At 34.0% G+C, this 9,558-nt stretch overlaps 1 long non-coding RNA gene across 1 annotated transcript; it reads left to right on the top strand.

Moving 5' to 3' along the window:
- Nucleotides 1-424: 424 nt before the first annotated feature.
- On the top strand, nucleotides 425-9,457 carry LOC128211095 (uncharacterized). The gene is made up of 5 exons (XR_008257206.1): nucleotides 425-520; nucleotides 5,909-6,019; nucleotides 7,040-7,116; nucleotides 8,118-8,220; nucleotides 9,113-9,457. It is a non-coding gene; the product is annotated as an uncharacterized LOC128211095 (long non-coding RNA).
- Nucleotides 9,458-9,558: the final 101 nt, after the last annotated feature.

Here is a 9,558-nt window from a genome sequence, read left to right as displayed (position 1 = left end):
GGGAAAAAATCATAATTTTGGTGAAAAATAGCTATATACTAAGCATTTTTTATTTGTTTTACTTTATTTAAAGCCTATTGTATATTATCCCGAAGTTTCATTCCATAAAAAACAGAAATAAGGAAATTCGATATTTCGTGTACCATCAGCATCCAAATTTTCAAGTATACAGAAATTTAACTTTCCGGAATATAACGGAAATTTTCGGGTATCTCCGTGGTACCATCTCCGTGCAATTATGCAGTATGGCGTTCATCTCTTACGGAAAGAGAATGGTAACTTGGTAAGTGTTTAAAATACATATTCAACGTTTTTTTTTCGTTTATTTTTATGACTTTTGTACAGTAGTATAAATCGTCCACCCTTTGGATGAAAAGCAAATGATTTATCCGGATTTTGTTCATCCGAAACGAAATCACTAGTATCAACATCCGGTGTAATTTTTGCTTGTATTTCGGAGAAACTCGATTGATTTCTAGCAAACTTGGTTTACCACTACATCGTCGCTTATTATTATTTGGTATGTTCCAATCTAAAAAGGGATTTGTTCCCTTAACATCTCAGATTTTAATAAATAAAAGACGAAATGATACAAATGCCTTACATTTTGTTTGTCAATGTCATGTCATTAGTCATTCTCATCACCTTTGAATAGTAGTCATTCTAAAATGCCGTCCAGGCTTTTTTTTAATGATGGTTAGCCTGGACTCCAGGCTAACCATCATTTAAAAAAAAAGCCTGGACGGCATTTTAGAATGACTACTTTGAATAGCAGAACAGAACGAACACTATCACCAATTCGTATTGTGGCTTTTTGCATGTGTCTTAAGTTCTCATATTTGATAATAAATGCAACAATACAATATTTCCCTTATTCTGCCACAATTATGCACCAGTCAATTGTAACCATGACCCCCAGGCAGGTCTTGTTTATACCAGGGATAGCAGGGGAAATGGGCCATGTTTTTACGTTCCAGGTGGACCGGCAGTGCTGAGTGAATGCGGTGTTATTGTTTTTGCGCTGAAAACAGGGAATGGGCCTAACCTAGGATGTCCCCAGGGGCATTTGACGGGGATCTGGTCATTTCGTAACCTTACCATTTCGTAACTGCTGAATCTTGGTTATTTCGTAACCATTTTGTTAGTCAATTCGTAACCGTCAAGAAATCAATTGCTCATATGGTAACCACCATTTAACAAATTGATAAATAGTACTCTTAGCACCTCGTTAAGTGCATTGTTCGAACCTGGATGTATATGGCACAGCAACCAAGACACCAATTGGGAGACATTACTCAAATTCTCACTAGTAACAAGCCAATAATTTATGTTACTCAATAGTTATTAGATATATATATCATGCTTAATTAGAAATGATTTGTTATACTACCAAAATATGTTAATTATTTTCTTACATTTTGCTTACCGTACTTATAAACAATAATTTAAGACTGATCGCGATGTATTTTTGAGTAAAATGACGTTTACATAAATGATCATTCTTGACCTATTTCATTGACTATATTTGTTTAAAACGAACAAAATTTTGTTCTGTTCTTTTCTCAATTAATCCATATTCTGCATACTTTATATCCGAAACCGACAAAAAACAGCCTAAAATTATTAGTTATGGTACAGTGGAAACTCACTAAACCGGATCTCCACAAAACCGGAATCCTCGGGATACTGGAATTTTATCAGAGTCCCGGTTTTCCCCTTCTATTTTCAATGTAAAAAAATCCCTACAAAACTGGAACCCCGGAATTCCGAGAAAATCGAGAGAATTTGTTAGTTGTCAACGTAATTTTACCTCACAAAACCGGACGTTTTGTTCAAACATGTCAAAATAATTCTGTGTATTAGGAATTCGCGAATCACGTGTCACTTTGTTTTGACAGCCGGTACGTCGTTAAATATTACACCTGTGATGTTGTGTTAACACGATAATCGATAATGATGATTGCGCTGTGGATTGACTGTCGCGCGATAATCAAACGATAATCAAATTTGTGAAAAGAAAATTGATTAAAACATTTATATGTTTGTTGCAGAAAATAAAGATCTAGAAACGGTTTTTTAGTGATCATTTTGAATGGTTGTTTTATCTAAAGACTTCTATGATTGAATCAAATTAGAGCGGTGCTTTAATTAAACTATCAAACATACTAAACAAGCATTAAATTACGAGAGTTGTTTTATTTCAAGACTTGGAAAAAAGATGGTTATAAAAATGCAGAAATGTTTAATTATGCTTATCACTTTTGCAAGTGCTTTAATTATGTCTCAACCTCCGTCTAAACGTCGGAGAATTGAACTGTCCCTAGAGGACAAAAGCCTTTAAAGGTTAACTCAGTTAATATATTGAGTAAACTTACTCCGTACATCGAATCCCCACTAAACCGGAATCCTCACTAAACCAAAAATTTTGCCCAGTCCGGACCTTGTCCGGTTTAGTGAGTTTCCAATGTATTAATTTCCAATAACAAGATACAAAATTAAACATATCGGCACATTTTTAATACAATAAGCATATAAAAAGCGCATACTCTCATTCAGCAAACTCACTACATTTTACAATACTTCTATGCAATTTAAAAAAAATGAAATTCTAAAGTTATATGGTCTTTATATTTAAAAAATATTGGCTTAAGGTCACAATTCCTCTCAATGGTAGAACATCTATGAATTAAAAAATTATTACATTTAATATTCAGCCTACTTATAATATTTCCTTCGCAACATAAAAAAATAGCTAGTGTGAATGTTTCTATTTGTCATAGTTTCAGAGTTTATTGGCAAATCGCACTACACTATTAGGAATAAAGAAGGAATACAACTACTAGATTTAACTTTGTTTATGTTGTTATTTTTATGTTTTATACTTACAGTAAACTTTAATTTTGTTAATTCAAATGGTATTAAATTATTTCCTCATAATTATAGGAGTCAACGGTTAAGATATGACCATTCGATTTCTTAACGGTTACGAATTGACTAACACAATGGTTACGAAATGACCAACAATGAGCGGTTACGAAATGACCATAATTCATTTGACAAGGCTTTTACCAGCTGTTTGTCTGTGCAGAGCGGGAATTTTACCTGGGATTGGCTGGACCGAAAGTCAAAGTCCCTGCTATTAGCAGGACCTTGGGGGCCCATGCTGCAATTGACTGTTGCATTATTTGGATTTTTTCTTAACTTTACGACACGCCCCCCTACAGTATTTTAAAGTCAAGTTTAGTAACATTTATTTACAGAAATTGGATAACTTAACATGTAAAGTAAACTGTACTGAGCTTTTGAACAAACCTACATACTTATAAATCAAAATTGATATTTTAGGGTCTACACTGAATAAACCCAAAATGTTAGTTTTGATTTGCTAAATTCGAACAGTATTTAGTCTATCCACACAAAATTTACAGGATCATCAGATAACAAATTTTCTAAAAATTCTCTGTTTGCCAAATAGGGAAGACAGGTTTAAGTGGGGTTAAAAGGTTGCTATCTGTGACCAAAAAAATACTGTTCAAAATTGTGAGTATTCATTTATCTTTCGTTCAGTAAAGAGCATGCAATGGCATAGTGGTTGGATTAGATAATCTGACAGCGGTGCTGGACGTCAGGAGTTCAAATATTGTTGTGTGTTGAACATGGGCAATTTGCTCTGCCATTTTTATAGATAATTGTGTATTCCAAAGGTATTCTTTTGGTAAATTGAACTCACAACAGTTGTAGTAATGTCTTAGATCCAGCTTGGATAACTTGGACACAGTAAGCAGTTCACACCAAGGGAAATTCTCAGATAAAACAGCGCTTATGAACTTGAACATTACATTTTTCATTGAGACAAAGAAAAAACATTATTGCTGATCTTCTGAAAACAAATCTTGGATTTAAACTAATCACCAACAAAAATATATGCATTTTAATCACACAACGTAAACAACTGCGCCACAGATCTTATCTGTATGTTTAGGGTTTTTAAAATTTAGCAGTTAAATATAGATTAGCATACTGGTAGGTCTGGTTGGTCTGTTGCTTTAGATGCTAAGTAAACATAATGTCAGTGATTTCATCACTATTTCTATTAAAATATCAGTTTTCTTCTTCAGAACTTCTCACATTTGCACCATTTTTTACCATTTGAATCATAAAAAGATAACAAACAAACACGGATGGAACATTTGAAAATACAATTCAGTTGGTTTCTATTTTCTTGCTCATTTTTGCTTGAAATTATATATTTGTTTTGTTTCGCAATGATCTTGAACCCCCAGCAATGTTGATGTTTGCAATTCATCAATGGCTGCAAAGACAGGCAGCTAAAGGTACGTGAAGTTAGCATCCTAGCGGCATGAAGTTAGCGGCCTAGCAGCGTGAGGTTGGCGGACTAGCGGCCTAAATTTGTTATCTATTTCAAGGTTCAATGGTTTAAATGGGAAATATGATAAATCAATGTTTTTAGTCGTACATTAGCGGCCTTAAATTGTTTTCTACTTCAGAGCATTTTTATATGAGTTTTCTTCTAAAACAATGCTAAAATAATTGTATTCCTATGCAAAATACATCACGCTTGAGCGGTCTTGCGGCGTGAACTTGGGGGCCTGGTGGCCTAGCGGCCTAAAAATCCCCAAAACTCAATCCAGCAGCCCAGGGGAAAATGCTGATATTCGCTAAAGGATGTTGATTTATGAAAAGGACATTTAATTTATCATTGTTTTAGAAAAGAACTCATATAAAATGCTTTGGAATAGGAAACAATTTTAGGCCGCTAGTCACATGAGGCGGCTAGGCCGCCAGGCCGCTAACTTGACGCCGCTAGACCATTTCATAGCGTGGTAAGGGAATTGATATGTATTTTCCAGCCTACATTCAGCTTGATTATTATTACTATTATTATTAATATTATTATTATTATAATTATTATTTTCATCATCATCATCAGCAGCAGCAGCAGCAGCACCACCACCACCAGCAGCACCACCAACACCACCATATCATCATCAACATCATCATTATTATTATTATTATTATTATTATTATTATCGTCATCTTCATCCATTTTCCCCTACATTTCTTGAGTTGTTTTTCACTCCGAGGTGTTATTTCCCCATAAGAAGTAGATTCATTCGCTAATTCTATCCATCTGCTATTTTTTCAACTTCCATTTTTTCAACTTCCATATATTATTTTCAAACGCCCAAGACCGCTTTATGTAGAATACAAAAGCAAGATTATATATGAATACATATTTAAATTATGTGATACAATGGAAAACGGCTACTTATTTAAAACAGCAACAACAACGACAACAGAAAACATGCATTTAAACGTATTTTGCAACAGTTATTTACAACCCAGAACGTTTATTTTTATTAACCAATTGTTTTAATATGTAAATTTCAGTTTCAGAATAACACTTTTTATCATTTGTTTGTTGCCATAACTAACAATAAGGTACTCGAATCTCAAATAAACATATGTTTACAATGTATAATGTAAACATCACCATAGTCAAACAGATAATCCGATATGATCATGTAAACATACGTGTATAATTATATACTGTATTGCTCACTTGATGAAGTGGAGTGTTAGCGAGGCGTGTGAATACGAACAGATCACTTGAGTGTCACTCCCCATATTCCACTCAAGTGATCATTTGAGTGTCCCTTACGGGAATGTGGTTGGAGTGTGAGTGAGAGTGGATGTTCTGAATTCGGCCCTTACAATTTCAGCATCAAAATCCAGGTTTAGATCCCAGACCGAACTTTGTCTCCTTCATTAAACTTAATTTCAGATTTTCTATAAGCCACATACATGTTCACTACTTATGACGGATAAGAACTTTCGCAAATTGATTATAAATGCGTTTTCCCAGATTTACACCCTCCTCTTGCAGATACTGCCGATGGTGAAGCTTGGGTGCACCGGGCCGGTTTTCCAGCCGTGTGGAATCAACATCTCCAGCTGAACTGGGGCCGGGAATTATATAAGACTCCTTAGCAGCATGGTGAGCTTTTGCGTATTTATTTCCAGGCTCTTATACCCAGCCAGACTTCTGCGTTTAAGCTTTCCTTTCGTCATTTTTTTGAATAACGTATCTCAAGTTTTTCAATGAAATCACAACTGTGACACCTTTGGAGACTAGATTTAAATTAAGGAACCATTATGTGTAGAAAGCCTTTTGGGTGATTTAAAATCAAATTAGTAAACAGGATTCTCATGGTTCATGGTTTATAATTGGCCTTGTGGACCTTTCATTCTTTACTTTGGTAACAGCCGCTTAAGTATGTAAGAAGGGGAGGGGGTACAGATGTGAAACAGTAAACAGTGTTTAATAAGGTATATTTGTTTTTATTTTATCACCATTTTGAAGGTAATGATTGTGTTAAATCAGGGATAAGTAACAAGTTTAACACAAACACTGTAACATGTTCTTTATATTCAAATAAATCTATAAATTATCTCTGGAGAATTTAGTCTGATCTCCATTTCTCAGAAAATGTAGCTGTCTAAGTGCCTTTTCCATCAATGAGTATCACTGTCTTTAAATTGCTGTTGCAGTACAGTTTAAATAGCAAAAGTTTTATGGCCCTGCTTGTTTGCAACTCCTCATTCATTTTTGTACAGCGAGAAAAGTAAGGGAATTCTAGAGATTTACTAGAATTATGGATTGTTTTTCATGAGTTACACAGTACATAAGGAGGAATAAGTGTGTACACAACTCCTCATTTTATTCCTGTTTATTATTTATATATGTAACATAGATGTGTACAAGACTTAGAAACATGACATAAAAGAGCTCACTTTGATAAATTTTCTCAAAAAAAGATATCTTTACTGTTAAAGTAAGAACTTTTACTGCATAGTAAGTAATGTCTTCTGCTCATCTTTATGACATCATTACATGGAATGGAAACTTCCCAAGATACATTTCCACATGGCGCAGCTCATTTATATATATTGCTGATGGATTGTTTAGAAAGGGACAGTTTTAATTGGACAAAATGTTTTAATCGCCATTTTACAGAGTGCCAGCCAGTCATTGCTGTTCTTGCATTGCTGAGGAGGACAGTCCTGCCAACATAACAGTTTGTTCAATAACAGGTAAAAAACTGGTCTCACTTTACATTTTCAACCACTGCCAGATAATATAATCTTATATAATGATAACTCCTTCTTCACAACTGGTGTTAAATATACTAATGATTAAACAAACAATAAAATGAAAATTATGCTCTTTAAACTCAGAACCATTATTGACTGTCAGATGCTACTGGTAAATGAACTGGTCTTGATGTCCTTTTCTTGAGATAATTACTATTTGCATAATACCCCGGTACTACTATTGTACATTCAATAGAAAATCGTCTTGTTTGTATTGTTAAATGGCTTTATAATGTTCCCCACTTCCTGATTCTTGAAAATTACGTGAACAAATGACAATCCTACTACCATTTAAAGTTTGATTAAATTTCGTACAAATGTGTTTGTTTTAATTTGCCTTCTGCTTAAAGTAAGGGTATATATACTGGGCAAGAAGTGCTGAATTTCATCGTGAATGACAGTGATTATCCATAGTTTGAATTTGGTTCGGACATGTTTGACGGGAATTCAAAGACATTTTTTTGTCATCATTTTCGCATACATTGGTTCATTCTAAGATAAAAAATATAACCTTTTTCAAAATGTTTAATCTGTGAGAGTGCAGCTTTAATAGACCTGTAAAGACTTGTCGATGTGAAACTAAACTCTCAATCAAACTTTGGTAAAAGATCAAATGCGGGGCTCCGTGTGCGGCATAGACTGTGTTAATTTTTATTTAATATGATGAAGAGCTAGTTAAGTTATCTTTGTTAAAAGTCTTCATTTGAAGCAAAATATGTTTCAATACCCTGTATGAATTTTCTTCACTGGATATTGATTTATAAAAAACATTGCTCCAGGGTGCGGAGCTATTTTTTGCTATATGTCTATATGGAAAAATCTTCTCCTCAGAAGTCAACTTTGTTCCCCAATGTGCAAGGCACAATCGGTGAAAATAATTTCAATAAAAGTCACTGATTATTATTATTGTTATTATTATTAATAAACTTTTACTATTTCAGGAGACAAACAGAAACACAGAGGTGCTATACATTCTGATGGAAAAACAAAAGCATCTCCCATCATTTTGGCGTGGCTCAGATCAAGAGGAGAATTTTAAGAAAGGTAATAACTGAGCGACTAAGAACATGCAAGTTGCACTGGTTAGAGTGTAAGACCCATCTCCCTTCATAAGTAATGATAATCATCACTGTATTAAATCAAGAAATTGAAACGTAAGTGTCTTGTCTTTTGCAGTGTTTTTGAAATATAATATAATTTTAAAAAAAACTAAATTATTATTTAATATGATTGTGAATGTGTGATGTTTTCTTCTGATCATTCACTCTCAAAAACCAGATACTAAAAACATATTTGTAGATTTTTTTGTTTTACTTGTAAATATAGTTTTAAGGTTGTATTTTAGGCAAAGCCTTTTATTCTGCTCAATACAAACTTAAATATTGTAAGAGTTATGGCCCTTTGTAATTTTTTAAACAAATACATTTTTTTATGTTTTTGTAAGCCCATTATTAAGGGACTTTTAATATTTTCACCAGCTGCATTATAAAGTCAGACCAAAAGTGTTCAGTAAGTGTCCAAACAATAACTAAGTTAGAATCCTTTCTCAAATCAAGTGAGCGATATAGGGCCATCTCTGTGTTTGTCTGACTAAAAAACAATAATCAATCTTTGAGTTAAATTGACAAATATTGTTGTAGAATGTTTTGTGAAGACATACAATTGGATTACTTTTGTGTCAATAGGATTAAGGTTTCTGCACATAAAAATTATTTAGAATTGCATTTGGGTCAGTCGGTTCACGTTCAATATTACTTGCAGTATAAGTGGAAGCAGTGACTTAAAATTAATTACCAAACAGTTTCTGCTCAATTGCTTTGAGTTAACATACGAGTTATGAAACTTGGAATACTAGTTCTTGGTGGCATAAATGAAAGACCTTGTTTTGTCACATTGACTTGTTATCAAGCACTAACTTCCTCTAAATTCTCTTCAGGTGATGGTTGGGCACACACAAGAAGACATAGATCACAGGTGTCTAGCCATATGAGTAGATAGGAGTGTCACACTCTGCCAAACTTACTTCATCAGACGAGCAGAAAGCTTCTCAAGATCCCGCACTGCACACTAAGACATAGTCTTTGACTACAACAAGGTGATGAAAGTACAGAGGTCCAATTGAAATCAATTCTGTGCTGCTGTCATTTCTTCATTCTGGAAGTCGATGGACATGATTTATTATGGCATCAAGTGTGCAGTTTGCCGACTATCAGCAGTCTTGTTCACCAGCTGTGCAACTTGAGCTGGTAGCTTTATTGCTTGAAGCCACTGCATAAGAGGGGGAAAGGTGCAGGCTCATCAAAAAGTCTCAAAAGTTGAAACTAGGAAAAGAAGTTTATCAAGAGTGTGAATCTATTTTGAAAACAATCGTTACAATGATTT

The sequence above is a fragment of the Mya arenaria genome, chromosome 12, assembly GCF_026914265.1.
Source record: "Mya arenaria isolate MELC-2E11 chromosome 12, ASM2691426v1".
Lineage (NCBI taxonomy): Eukaryota > Metazoa > Mollusca > Bivalvia > Myida > Myidae > Mya > Mya arenaria.
The sequence above is the reverse complement of the archived record's forward strand: the minus strand, read 5'-3'. Positions and strand labels throughout refer to the sequence as shown.